The sequence below is a fragment of the Balaenoptera acutorostrata genome, chromosome 19 (genome assembly GCF_949987535.1).
Source record: "Balaenoptera acutorostrata chromosome 19, mBalAcu1.1, whole genome shotgun sequence".
Lineage (NCBI taxonomy): Eukaryota > Metazoa > Chordata > Mammalia > Artiodactyla > Balaenopteridae > Balaenoptera > Balaenoptera acutorostrata.
The window spans coordinates 8,558,203-8,570,442 of NC_080082.1; positions in this window are offsets into that span (position 1 = coordinate 8,558,203).

Below are 12,240 nucleotides of genomic sequence, written 5' to 3' on the forward strand. Positions count from 1 at the left end.
AGCCCTGGTCTGGGAAGATCCTACATGCCGTGGAGCAATGAAGCCTGTGTGCCACAACTACTGAGCCCACGTGCCTAGAGCCCTTGCTGTGCAACAAGAGAAGCCACCACAATGAGAAGCCCGTGCACTGCACAAAGAGTAGCCCCCGCTCACCACAAGTAGAGAAAGCCCATGCACAGCAACAAAGACCCAACAACGCAGCCAAAAATTAATTAATTAATTAATTAATTTTTAAAAAAATCAAAGCTCAGGTCCCCCATCCAAACCTGCTCCTTCCTTATTCTCCTCCATTTCAATAAATGATAATTTTATTTTCCAATTGTTCAGGCCAGGAAGTTTGGAGTCTTCTTTAATTCCTTTCTTTTCCCACATCCATATGCAATCCATCAACAAATTATGTTAGTTCTTCTTGCCCATCCCCAGTGGAATATAGACTTCTTTTGGGCAGGGATTCTACTTTGTTCAACTTTCCCTCTAGTGCTTTGAATAGTGCATACCACAGAGGTGTTCAATCACAGTGGCTGAACGGAAGTTGAAAGAAGATCTGTACCCCTAGACTTCAACACCACAACATCTGTGCTGGGCCTGTTCATGCAGTTTCTTCTAGTACGATAGTGTTTGCTTTTATCCTGCTTAAGACAATTGATAATTATTTATTGTCCTTGTATTACTTAATGATGCCCTTTCTATGTGACATGAGACTCATGAGAATAGAATTGTGTGCCTTTTTGATCACAATTTTACCCACAGATCCTTGTAGAGAGCCTGACACATATTCAATATAGTCATTCATTCATTCAAAATTAATTTATCAAGCATTTATTTTGTTTCTGGCTCTTTGAAAGGCACATAACTCAGAGATTCATAAGAATTATTTTCCTAAGAAGATATTGTATTCTATTGACAGAGAAAATGATTGAAGCAAAAAGTTGCATATGCATCTATGAAAGTATGTAAAACACTATAATTATAGCCAAAATGCTGTAGGAGGGAGACACACACACATCCCATAGCACCAGTGAAATCAGAACATTTCACACAGGAAATGACATAACATAGGATATAGGCCTTGAAACAAGGACTTGATCACAGGAGTTTTTCAAGAGGATGGTGAGAAGGAGAGAAGAGGCAAAGGCCATTCAGGGAAATAAGAAAATAATATGCAAAGGTCAGCGGTCATGTTGGCTATGACACTTTGGTGTTGCAGGAAGCAGAGTGAGTGATAGGCATTGGCAAGAGGTTGGAGTTTAGTTTTCAAAGTGACCAATGTAGAAACCCATGAAAATTCCAGCGTCTTCTCTATGGTCCCTCTCCAAAGCAAGTCGTTCATTAGCCAAGTCCTTTCGCCTGGGCTACCACCATCCCAAGCTTCAGCTAGAGCACTGGGGACTAGGAATCCTCATATCCAGATACGCTGGTGTCAAACACATTGCTTGAACATATTGTGCTCTTTAAGACCTTTGAGTCTTTTCCAATGATAATTAGAATAAAATTCTAACTTTCCCCATGTCTAGCAAGGTATGGTCTGGCCTGGCTAACTCTTTAATCTCATCTTACACCACTTTCCACTATTCCCGATACTCAGATCCCTGGATTTTCTCAGTTCCTGAAACTTATCAGCCTCTTTCCCAGTTTGAAGGCCTCGCCCATGCTGTCCCCCATACTGGGAAAAATGCTTTAGCTGGCTCCTCTGCGGACTGCAAAGCTCATCTTAAGTGATGAATCCAGAGAGGCCTTTCCTCCCACCCAACCTATGTTTGGTCTCACCATCTTCATGTCTTTCTTTGATCCTCATTTGTTTCCTTCTCAGCTTTTACCAGAGGTTACGATTACCTTGTTTTTCTGTTTTCTTATTTTCACCATCTCTGCGCTAGAATTTAATCTTCATGAGATCAAGTATAGCTTCCGGGGTAAAGAAAACTCGGTCTCATTCAACATGATTGCCTTGGCATGAGTTGTCTTTACTACTTGTTTATTGGAGGAATGATTGTTTAACTGAATGCATGAATGGATAAATCCACCGCTAGTTTTGCCCCTCATGTGTAGAATGAAGCACCACAGAATTAGGGATGGGCAGTGATGGCCTTTTTTTTTTCATAGATGAACAGGATATGCCTGTTCAACTGCAGGGGGCAGGGGTCAAGGGGCAAAGAAGACTCAGGCAATAAAGATTTTGAGTGAATAAAAGATGTATTATTACCCATCATCTTTGATCCATGTGTCTGTGTGACCCGAGTCCATGGTTCTCTTGCTGGTCATCCAAGTGGCAGCAAAATCCTACCTGGAAATGTCACTGCATAGATTATCTCAGGTGTGGAACTGCTCATTCAGGGGATGTGGGGAGGATGACCAAGGCCAAGGTCAGCAGACAAGCTGCCCGGCCGGCTGGCTGCTTTGTGTGAGCTTCCTGTTTACCCTGAAGCTCTGTGTCCAGCCATTGTCCTTCCCATCTCCCTGCAGAAGAACATGGAAAAGGGGAAGAGTCAAAAACACATCATCCAAGCTGAGATGGCTGGAAGCAGCGTGGAGATTTAGAAAGAGCACAGGCCTGGGGAATCAGAGAGAAATGGATGAGTCTTAGCCCTGCCGGTCACCAAGGCGGGGCCTTGCGATTATCCTTTAATCTCTGAGCCTCCATTTACTCATCCATCAGATGACAGCAATAGAAATACTATGACACACGACTTTTATATGCTTAAATGAAAACTACATGTGAAGTGTTTACCGCAGTGCTTGGTACCTAGCAAGCATTACCCCCAAAATGAATAGCTTCTAGTAGTAGTAGTACTAGCAGGTTAGTGGTGGTAGTTGTAATAATAGTAGGACGAGGAGAAGTTCTAATAGGATGGTGGTGGTCATTGTACTATTAGGAGTAGTAAGAAGAGGAGGAGTTGTAATAGGATGGTATGAATGGTAGTTACTGTAGCAGGAGAAGCATCAGTTGGAGTTTTGATAGAGCAGCAGTGGTGGTAGTTAGTAGTAGTAATAGGTGGTGGTAGTTATTAGTAGTAATAGGTGCAGGAGGAGTTATAGCTATGATGGTGGGGATGGTAGTGGTCATATTAGTAGTGGTAGAAATAGAACTAGTAATAGTTTCAGAAATTGTAATAGTATTAGGAACCAGTATTAACAATAATTATAATAGCAATAGTAATAGTAATGGTATAGTATAGTTTTGATAAATGTTCCTTCCATCCTCTTGGGCCCATGCTCTCAAGATCCCCAGGATTGACCAGTTAGGAGTGTATGCTGCCTAGTTTGGAAGAACCCCTGCCATGTTATGAAGTTCCAAAATTCAGATGAACATGCCCTATAAAACAATGAAATGGCTTTCAAAAGGTTCTAGCAGACGACCCTGGAGTCCGCCACAAGGGGAGCAATGGGCTTCCTAAAGGACGCGCAGGGGAGTGCGCATGAGTAATTTTGATGCCCTATTTCATTCGTTACCCTTGGTAGTGCAGTAGTGAAAAGCTTAATGAAAGGGAAAGGCTGGAGGGACTGGCATTGATCTGTGCCTGCCCAATACCAGGCCTTCCTACCTGCCCCGTTTACCCCTATGCAGAAGGAAGAGGTTATTCTCATATGATCAATGAAGAAACAAAGGCTCAGGGATGTGTAGAAACTTGGCCGAGGTCACGCAGCAGGTCCCAGGAGATCTGGGATTGCAATCCAGGTGTGTCCATCTCACCAGGGACCGCCAGACCCTCCAGCCCTCACACCTGCCTCTTCCGAAGGCCGTGCTGGGTTTTTGAGCACAAAAGTCTCTGTATTCCCTTGTCCTCTTACTAACTCATGGGCGGTCATTTGTCCTCTGCTAGACTGTAAACTCCTCAAGAGAAACCAGAGGATTTTCTTTGCATCACACATAGTGCCCATTAAAAAGAAAAATAATATAAATAAAAAATAAAACACTTTGTTGCTCAACTATCATGCGCTAACAGTTGCCCTTAAGATAAAGTTATTTGTACAAATAACCAGAGGGAAATGGAGCTGGTGTTCGGACACGTTTTTTGCTAGAAAGAAAACAGAGGGAAGATAGAGGTGAGGTGAGATCCAGTTCCATCTCTTCTTATCTGAGAAACGAGACCAGCAAATTGCATTGCCTCCCGGAGCCTCAGTTTCCACCTCTCTAAAACAACCACATTTTTCTCTTCACGTTTAGATAGTTGGAAGTAACTTCGGTCTAATACACAGCTTGGTGCCTGGTAGTTGATAAGTAGCAGCTCTGGGCAGAGAAGTTGCTGGATCCCTGGCTCAGCCGTTTACTAGCTGTGTGAGCTCGGGCAGGCTCTCGGCCACGTTGCCTCAGTTTCCTCAGCTGTAAATTGGGATGATAATAACAGGACTTCAGAGGGGGAGGACTCACTGCGTGAACACACATTTTATGTTTTGGGGGGGGTGTCTGAGCCACAGTTAGTGCTCAGTAACTTTTAGGAATTCGTGGCAATGATTGTCCATATTACATAAGATGCTTTGAGAATAAATATGAGACAGGACAATATAATATACAGAAGAGAGGATATTTGAGGTGAGGGTCGAAGCAGAGGCTGTTCTTCTGGAAGACCAGGAGGTTCCAAGATTCCGGACATAAGCAGCATAAGCATGGCATCTGGGGGAGGGCACGGGGCGTGGCTTTCATAGCGAATGGGGGACAAATTTATCGCCGGTGCCGCACATCCACCTCAGGGAGCGGGGAGGAGAGGGGTGAAGCAGGAGCTGAAGGCCGCTCTTTTGATGCATCTGGAGTGACCAACCCCTCATTCGGACACTGGCAGATTCTCACATTTATATTCCACTTAGTCTCCACATATTTTCCTCTGCACACTGTGTACTGATTTGTCACTTTTTTAGGGTAAGATTATGTCTCTGAGTAAGCTGATTAGTGTTAGACTGATTGTTTTAAAATAACTCGAGCGGCATCTGAATTTATTTACATACATGATATTGCCTTCTATAAACACAGCTGTATGCAGAAAGAAAATTCAACGGTATTTTAGGAAGTTAAGCCAACAGTTTAGCTGTAATAAAAGCAGCCTTCTCGTTCTGGTTTCTCTTTATTTGTTTCTTTCTGGGTTAAGTTTTTCCATGAGGGATGGGCCTGAGCAGTTCTGCCCAGAAGGGTCTCAGGTACCGAGGGAGTTTTAGCTCTGGTGGCCGTGGGGCACACGTAAGTCACCAGCAGGCAGCGTGTGTCTTTGAGGGCTTGACTCTGCAGAGGAAAGTGAGCTGACGTGTAGGCCTGGCACAGAGGACTTCTGTGCCAACGTGGAAACCATCACGAGTGTCAGGGCTGTTTCCAGCTTCTACCAGTGTAGGAAAAAGCTTTTTGGATCTTGTCGATTCCACGTGAATTTACTGAACACCATTCTGTGTGGCCAGGCTCTGTGTTAGCTCCGGAGATGTCGTAATAAACAAGTAAGATACAGATCCCGCCCTCAGGAACCTTAAAGTCTACTGACAGAGTCAGGCAATCAGTAAGAAGGTATGAAAATGACTTTATACTTGCAAATACAGCAGATACAGCTGAGCGCAGGAACACGTAAGGGGATAAATGCACTTAGCCTGGATGTGGGTGTGGGAAGGAGAGCTAGTGGAAAGGGAAAACTCCTTCGAAGATGTGGCATTCACTCTGAGAACTAAATAGATAGATATGAGTTGGCTAGTTGACGAGGCAAGGAAAGCGTGTCACCTGGAATTTGTCCAAAGGAGCAGAGGTGGCTGTCTAGGGGAGAGTGAGGCGAGGCTACGGATGAGGTCAGAAGCTGGAGCCAACAGGCTTGTGTGGGCCATGCTACGGATTTTCACTTTATCCTCCAAACCCTGGGAACCCATCGATGAGTTTCAGCCACGGTGTGACACGGTCGGATCTGTGTTTCAAAAAGATCACTTGGGCTGCCAGGGGAGAATGGATTTGTTGGAGACCCAACAATGCACATGGCATAATTGGCTCCTGCAGAGATACAGGTGAGAGGGGAGGGTCATTAAGGCTAAGGAAGATGGAAATAAGTAGTCAGACTGAGATAGAAGTTGGGAGTGTCATCAGTGGGGTTCATGTTTGATTGGATGTGAGAAAAGAGAAATGTCAGGTCCAATTAATTTTATTTTATTTATTTATTTTGCCTGAGCAACAGTATAGTTAGTGGTGCCATTAAGGAGATAGGACAGATAGGAGAGAACCAGCTTGGGGTGGAGCTAGGAAAGTAAGAGCTCTCTTTGACCATATAAAATTTAAGATGACTGTAGACTTCTAGTAGGAAATAGTGAGAAGACAGAAGAGGGATTGGTGTGTCTCGGGAAGGACTTGGGCTAAAATTTCATTTGGAGATGAAGTATGCAAAACCAGAGTAGTGGATGAGATTACCAAGAGAGAAGGTAGGGAGGGAAAAGAGGACTCCATGAAGATAGAGCTGCTGGAAAACATCTTTGTCCATTTCAGGGCACTGCAGACAGAAGTTCTGTCTGGGGAACAGGTCTCTGAAACAAGTTGTGTGTATCACAGGGTGTGACCCAGAAAGTAAGCTCTGCACACAAAACAGGGCACCGATTCCAACAAGAGGATTTACACCATTTGTCCCCCTGATGCGTCACGATGCAGGAAAATGTCAGCGTTAAACCCACAAAGGATTTATGTCAGCACTCCAACGCTGCCCATTTTTGAAATCCAGTACAGAAGAGATTTATTAGACACTGGTGCTTGATCACTTCTTCTTGGAATTTTGACTGTAACACTTTATTCTTTTGATTATTTAAGCTCTTGTTATATTTTAACCCATTGCCACAAAATCTTCTGGGTAGAGTGGAAACTTTCTTTACTGCCCAAGGCAAGGGAAAGAAAAGCAAGAAGGGAAAAGCTGATGGGAGGATCATTTTCCTCTAAAAATGCCTCCATGTGGAAGTTATCTTAGTGGAATTGCTAACACATTTCAAGAGGCAGTTTGGTGGAAGCTGAAATGGGCCCAGATTCCAGCTCTGTCACTCAATAGCTGTGTTACCTAGAGCAGGTCACTTAACCTCTCTGTGTCTCCCTTGTCTCATCTGTAAAATAGAGAAAATGATAGTATCTACCTCATAGGTTGATGTAAAGATTAGGCGAGTTAGTATATAGATTTGATTAGAAATATTTCTGACCCATATAAGTACCTTCTAAGTATTAGCAAGTATCATTTTATATAGGTGATAGGAGCCTACAACGGACAGAAAAAACCTCAATTGTTTTCTATAATCCATCACTGATTAATTCTGTGGCTCAGGCAACCCATACCTTAGACCATATCATCCTAAGGAAAAAAAAGGATTTATTTTATCCAATGCCCTATAAAGATCTGGGGTATTTTTGTTGTTTTTTTTGTTTTTGTTTTTGGTTAATGGTAAAATAAAATTGAAGTTCTGAAATATTGGAAAAGAAACTTTTATGTGCAAAAATGTTTATCACATCATTTATGATGGAGAAATATGGTAAACAACTTAAATTTCCAATAATTAGGAAATGATGAAATAAAATTTGGCCCATAAACTTGATGAAATATTAAATAGAGTTATTTTATGTACATGGAGTTACTATATGTACACATGTATGTTATTATTCAAAAATAAGCTATTTTTGCTAGAGAATTCAAAATTGGGCACGGGAAGGAGACATTAATTGCGCATTTTCTGCAATGATTAAAAGTTATTGGATAGTGGGATTTATTTTTCATCTTTATATATTTCTGTGTCAAAGAGAGCTACTTTTTCTAGCTTTTTATTTTATATTGGAGTATGGTTGATTAACAATGTTGTGATACATTTGCTTTTATCACATGTTCTCAGGGTTGTTAGTGGAACAGCACAACAGATATACATATTTCAAATAAAAGATTATTAGTGTCTGAATACAGAAAAAAAACCCCAACAATGTTGTGATAGTTTCAGGTGTACAGCAAAGTGATTCAGTTATACGTATACATGTATCTATTCTTTTTCAAATTCTTTTCCCATTTAGGTTGTTACATAATATTGAGCAGAGTTCCCTGTGCCACACAGTAGGTCCTTGTTGTTTATGCATTTTAAATATAGCAGGGTGTACACGTCAATCCCGAACTCCCTAACTACCCCTTCCCCCCACCCTTCCCCCACCCAACCATAAGTTTGTTCTCTAAGTCTGTGAGTCTGTTTCCATTTTGTAAATAAGTTCATTTGTATTATTTCTTTTTAGACTCCGCATATAGCATATAAGCGATATCATACATACGATATTTCTCCTTCTCTGCCTGACTTAACTTCACTCAGTATGACAATTTCTAGGTCCATCCATGTTGCTGCAAATGGCATTATTTCATTCTTTTTAATGGCTGAGCAATATTCCATTGTATATATGTACCACATCTTCTTTATCCATTCCATCTGTCAGTGGACATTTAGGTTGCTTCCATGTCTTTTTTTTTTTTTTTTTTAATTTTTTTTTTTTTTATAGCTACTTTATTTATTTATTTCTTTATTTTTGGCTGTGTTGGGTCTTCGGTTCGTGCGAGGGCTTTCTCTGGTTACGGCAAGTGGGGGCCACTCTTCATCGCGGTGCAGGGACCGCTCTTCATCGCGGTGCGCGGGCCTCTCACTATCGCGGCCCCTCCCGTTGCGGGGCACAGGCTCCAGACGCGCAGGCTCAGTAGTTGTGGCTCACGGGCCCAGCTGCTCCGTGGCATGTGGGATCTTCCCAGACCAGGGCTCGAACCCGTGTCCCCTGCATTAGCAGGCAGATTCTCAACCACTGCGCCACCAGGGAAGCCCCTGCTTCCATGTCTTGGCTATTGTAAACAGTGCTGCTGTGAACATTGGGGTGCATGTATCCTTTTGGACCATGTTTTTCTCCAGGTATATGCCCAGTAGTGGGATTGCTGGGCCGTATGGTAGTTCTGTTTTTAGTTTTTTAAGGAACCTCCATACTGTTCTCCGTAGTCGCTCTACTAATTTACATTCCCACTAACAGTGTAGGAGGGTTCCCTTCTCTCCACACCCTCTCCAGCATTCATTGTTTGTGGATTTTTTGACGATAGCCATTTTGATTGGTGCGAGGTGATATCTCGTAGTTTTGATTTGCATTTCTCTAATAATTAGCGCTGTTGAACATCTTTTCATGTGCCTCTTGGCCATCTGTATGTCTTCTTTGGAGAAACGTCTATTTAGGTCTTCTGCCCATTTTTTAAAGATAGCTACTATTTTTATAATCAGATATATTGAAATAAAATTTACATAAAATAAAATTTACCAATTTGGGGAGTGTAATTGATGAGCTTTGATAAATGTATCCAGTTGTGTAAAACCATTTCTACAATCAAGATATAGGACACTTTTCATCCCTGCAAAGCCCTTTTGCAGTCACTTCCCTCCTTCCATCCCAGACCCTAAAAACCACAGGTTTACTTTTCATGGGTTTAATTTTTCTGTATCTAGAATTTTATATAAATGGAATCCTACTGTATATAGTCTTTGAGCCTCACCACCTTCACTTATCATGCTTTGGAGATCCAATCATGCTGTTGAACATATCAGTACTTTGTTCTTTTTTACTGCTGAGTGATAGTCCATTGTATGGATATATCACAGTCTATCTATTCACTGGTAGACAATCATTTGAGTTGTTTCTAATTAGGGGTTAAGTAAAGTTGGAGCACTGTAGTACCATCTTTGCATAAACACAAGTTTTCATTTAACTTTGGTAAATACCTAGGAGTGGGATTCTCAGGTTGTAGGGTGTGTATTTCACTTTATTAAAAACTGCCAAATGGTTTTCCAAAGTAGCTGTACCATTTCAAATCCCCACCAGCAAAGTATGAGTGTTCCAGTTGCTCCACATTCTAACCAGTAATTGGTAGTATCTGACTTTTAAATTTCAGCCATTCTAGTGGATGTGTAGTTGTATCTCTTGTGGTTTTAATTTACATTTCCCTAGGAACAAATGATGTGGAGCATATTTGCCATTTGTGTCTCTCTTCTTTGGAGAAGTTTACCTTAAAATGTTTACCAATTTTTTTTTTTTATACAGTTGGTTGTCTTCTTATTGTTTTGCTGCAAGACTTATTTTGGTATTCTGGTTATAATTCTTTTATCAGATATTCATTTTACAAATGTTTTCTCCCAGTCTTGTAGTTCTTTTAAACAGCAAAAGTTTTAATTTTGATGAAGTCCAACTTATCACTATTTTTCTTTTATACTTCATGATTTTGGTATTCTTACCTTTAAATTCAGTTTTTAAATAGATATAAGGCCATACTGGTTATCTATTTCTTCTTGAAGCAACTTTGGTTGTTTGTGTCTTTCAAGGGATTTGGCAATTTTGTCTGTTATCAAATGTGTTGAAATGAAGTTGTTCATGATATTCCCTTATTGTCCTTTTAAGGTCTGCAAGATCTATTGTGATCTCTTTTTTTGATACTTCATATTTTAAATTTGTGTCTTCTTTCCCTCATTCTCTCTCCCTCTTGCCCCCTCTTTCTCTGGCTTCTCTCTTCTGTGCATGTACATGTGTGTGCGTGTGTGTGTGTGTGTGTGTTCAGTCTGTCTAAAGGTATACTAATTGTATAGATCTTTAAAAGAACGTACTTTTTGTTTCATTGATTTTCTTGCTTGTTGTTCTGTTTTCACTGATGATTGCTCTTTATTTTTTCCTTGCTTCAGCTTCCTTTGTTTTAATTTGCTTTTCTTCCAATTTATCAAGGTAGAAAAACAAAGACCACTGACTTGAGACCTTCTTTTTTCTAATATAAGTATTTAATGGTATAATTTTCCCTCTAAGTGCTGCTTAAGCTGCATCTCACAGATTTCAATATCCTGTATTTTCATTTTCATTCATTTCAAAATTTTATCTAATATCTCTTTTGATTTCTTCTTTGGTCAGTGAATTATTTAATAGTTTTTAGTTTAATTTTCAAATGTCTGGGAATTTTCCACATATTCTTCCTTTATTGATTACTAATTTAATTCCATTATAGTCAAAGAACATATTTTACATGATTTCAATGGTGTTAAATTCACTGAATCCTGTTTTATGGCCCAGAATATAATTTATCTTGGTGAATATTCAGTGTGCACTGAAAAATAATGTGTATTATACTGTTAATGGGTAGAGTATTCTATAAATGTCAAGTAGGTCAAATTGGTTGGTGGTGTTGTTTGAGTCTTCTACATTCTTACTGATTTTCTGTCAACTTGTTCTATCATTTACTGAGAGAGGAGCCTTGAAGTCTCCAAATATATTTGTGGGCTTGTCAATTCCTCATTTCAGGTCTATCATATTTTGCTTCATGTAATTTGAAGCTCTCTATTAGGATTGCTATGTCCTCTTGATGAATTGACCCCTTGACTATAAGAAATATCATTCTTTATCCTTGGTAATATTCCTTTTTCTCAAGTCTACTTTTTCTGATATTAATATAGTCTCTCCAGCATTCTTTTAACTAGTGTTTGCTTGGTATATCTTTTATCATATTTTTACTTTAAACTGTCTCTGTTTTTATGTTTGGAGTGGGTTTAGAGCACATAATTGAGTGTGATGGTTAATTTTATGTGTCAACTTTGCTAGGCTATGGTACCCATTGTTTGGTCAAACACCAGTCTAGTTGTTGTTGTGAAGGTAATTTTTAGATGAGGTTAACATTTAAATCAGTAGACTTCAATTAAAGCAGATTGACCTAGCAAGTGTGGGTGAGCCTCATCCAGTCAGTTGAAGGCCTTAAGAGACTGAAGTCCCCCAAGGAAGAAGTAATTCTGCCTCCAGATTGCCTTCAGACTCAAGATTGCAAAATCATTTCTTCCTGGTGTCTCCAGCTGTTGGCCTGCCCTGAACATTTTGGACTTGCCAGCTCCACAACTGCATGAACCAATTCCTTAAAGTAAACCTCTCATCCTGTTGGTTCTGCTTCTCTAAAGAACCCTGACTAATACATTGGGTTTTGCTTTTTTTTTTTTTTTTTTAAGGTTAGCTATTTGAATTTATTTATTTATTTATTTATTTATTTATGTTTGGCTGTGTTGGGTCTTCGTTTCTGTGCGAGGGCTTTCTCTAGTTGCGGCAGGCGGGGGCCGCTCTTCATCGCGGTGCGCGGGCCTCTCACTGTCTCGGCCTCTCTTGTTGCGGAGCACAGGCTCCAGACGCGCAGGCTCTGTAGTTGTGGCGCACGGGCCCAGCTGCTCCGTGGCATGTGGGATCTTCCCAGACCAGGGCTCGAACCCGTGTCCCCTGCATTAGCAGGCAGATTCTCAACC